The following is a 3,116-nucleotide window of genomic DNA, read 5'->3' on the forward strand; positions in this document are numbered from 1 at the left end:
TATCAAATTAACCAAGGATGGAACCAACTTCTAGTTCAAAATTCCCACCTTACAGACATTGAATTCACTAAATAGTCTCCTTTTTTTTTTTTTTTTTTTTTTTTTTTGTAAATCAGATAGTCATTATCCAAATTTCCTATCCCTGATGTGATAATATAGTGTGATGAGACATGCCCCAACAGAACACAAATTGACTTTTGGAGTCCAGATGCTACATGGAGTGTGTGGATAGTAAAGCAAATATCTCACTCTATTATCTGTTGTCTCTGAACCAACAGATTACATGGTTCACTGACTAGCTGAATAACTTTTAGACAGTTTGCTCATGTCTATTTACACATATTCTACAGAAATATATTAACAACTGAGGAACAGCTGTAAAAATTATATGGCAAGACAGATAGATGAGAGTGGCAATCTCTCCATGTACATTTCTGCAGAGAAGACGAAGTTTTACATGGTAAAGGAAATGGGGGAAAACACACATATGCACATCTGTATGTTGCTGCCACTACAAAGTGTAAATTCCATACAGTAATATAGGCAGTCAAAGAAAGCACATCATAAAATCTCCTGGAGGCTTTTTACATCTGTCTGGGATATTACTATAATATGTATCTTAACAGCAATGGGTTTAAGATTTATGTTTGTGCTCTAAAATAGTCTACTGGACAACTGTATATCCTAATGAAAAAGCCACTTTTCATAATCCATTTGAGAACCAAAGAAATAGTGAATGTTTTCTGGTTCACACTTTTACTTTAAAAATATTTATTCTTGAGAGCCCATGCAGAGGTGGTGCAGAGCACTTCAGCACTCAGCGGTTCGGGAATGTTGCTTTCTGAGAGACTGCAGCGGAGCCTCCATATAGAAGGCACGAGAGTTTGGCAGCTTGAAATGAAGCACGTTGAACAATGGCAACAGCAAGGAGTCATGAGCGACAGCAGCTAGCAGAACTACAGTGAGGGGAATCCTGTTCTGCTTCCAGAGGTGGAAGTGCTCATGGATCTGGGAAATCTGCAAGGCATACCCCAGCAAGGTCTCGCTCCAAGGCAGATTCCAGGCATTCCAGATCTGAATCTTGGTTTAGATCCAGACGAAGAAGTTCTCGAAGGCATTACACAAGATCAAGATCTTGGTCTCGCTCCCATAGACGACAGCAGGTCTTACAATTGAGATTATCGAAGACGGCCTAGCCACCGTCACTCTTCCATGTCCACTCGCAGGCATCATGTTGGGAATTGGGCAAATCCTGATCCAACTGCTGTCTTGGAGTATTTGGATTGAGCTTGTACACTACAGAAAGAGATCTAAGAGAAGTATTCTCTAAATATGGCCCCATTGCTGATGTGTCCATTGTATAAGACCAGCAGTCTAGACGTTCAAGAGGATTTGCCTTTGTGCATTCTGAAAATGTAGATGATGCCAAGGAAGCAAAAGAGCGTGCCAATGGAATGGAACTTGATGGATGTGGGATCAGAGTTTATTTCTCTATAACAAAAAGACCACATACCCCGACACCAGGGATTTACATGGGGAGACCTAGCTATGGCAGTTCACACCGTCAGGATTACTATGACAGGATAGGATCGAGGCTATGATGAGTGAGACTACTACAGCAAATCACACGGAGGAGGAGGAGGAGGAGGAGGATGGACAGCTGCTCAAGATAGGGATCAGATTTACCGAAAGGTGGTTACCTTCTCCTTACTGTAGTCATGGAGGATACAGATCACATTCTAGATCTCAAACATACTCACCTCATCACTATTAAAGCATGAAGTTGAAGACTTTCTGAAGCCTACCCTAGAGCTGGGATACTGTTTGTGGACAATATTTTTTATTGTCTCCTGTATAAAAAGTGAACAGTGCCTTGTGAAGTTAGGTGACTTTTACACCTTTAATGATGACTACTTTTGGTAGAGTTGAAATGCTGATTTCATTCTGCATTTGTGTAGTTCGCTGCTTTGTTCCAAGTTAAGTGTTTTCAGAAAAGTATGTTTTGCATCTATTTTTTTACAGTCTAAATTTTGACTGCTGAGAAGTTTCTATTGTACAAATCTTCATTTAAAAAATTTTTCTACTGAATCCAGGGTATTCTGAAGATCAAAGACTGTATGTAAAAATGCTACTAACTGGTAAAAAGTAACAATAAAGTTTGGTTTTTACTTTTCTTTCTAACATCAGTGCTTAGCAAAACTGTTCAGATTAGGTTGTCAGTAGTAAATTTCAAGACAAAAATACCTATTTTCCTCCAATCCGTGAGACATACTATACTTAATATACCTGCAACTAAGTGTTAAAAATTATGCTCTGTAACCCTGTACTGCTAGTATTAGAACTAAAGAACTTCCAATACAGCCAATGCTTAATGCTTATATAAATGTAGATTTGTCGGCCTTTAAAGCGGGGAATAAGAAAAGAGGTACACAATGTATGCTTTTAAAAGGCTATTTCTTAAAGCTGTTACAAGGGGATAATGGTATTTCAAATAGTTATAAGCAAGCGACAATACCTTCCACCACAAATGTACTCTTTTTCTTCTAGCTTTCAGAGTACAGTAAAAAAATGAGTGCTTCAGAGTTCAGGAAAAGAGAAGGGAACACTATACCTGTGCTGTGGATGAACTGAAAACTTGCCTGTTCATATTTTAAATATTATTTTCAGGTCCTTTGCTTACCAAAGGAAGCCCAATTTCACTCAAATATTTTGAGAACTGTGTTTAAATAAATGCAAATGAAAAGAGAAGAAAAAAAATTCTCAAATCAGAACTCAATTTTAATGTCCTCTGCATGTCCTATACATCTTACACTGAAAGAAATTATTAACAAATATAAGAAGATTCTCTACTATGATAAACCTGGTCACTAAGTATTTTGCCTTAAAAATTAGTCTTGTTATGCAAAACTTTGTTCAGATAAATGCTGCCTATCACTCCTTAAAATTTCCAGCTTAATTTAGGTAGGGAAATGGATGGTTGGAAGGCAGTGGGATTACGCTGCCCTAATATTCAGGCTCCATGGACGTTTAAGTTTGAAAAATACTGTGTACTGTATCTTCTTTCCATGATTCTAACATACCACTCCCTTCTAGAAGCACTATCTGCCTTTGAATCC

General features: G+C 38.0%; 1 pseudogene; it reads left to right on the top strand.

Moving 5' to 3' along the window:
- The first annotated feature begins 1,212 nt into the window (after positions 1 to 1,212).
- Positions 1,213 to 1,774, top strand: LOC132002146 (transformer-2 protein homolog beta-like; annotated as a pseudogene).
- Positions 1,775 to 3,116: the final 1,342 nt, after the last annotated feature.

Source organism: Mustela nigripes, chromosome 14, assembly GCF_022355385.1.
Source record: "Mustela nigripes isolate SB6536 chromosome 14, MUSNIG.SB6536, whole genome shotgun sequence".
Taxonomy (NCBI): Eukaryota; Metazoa; Chordata; class Mammalia; order Carnivora; family Mustelidae; genus Mustela; species Mustela nigripes.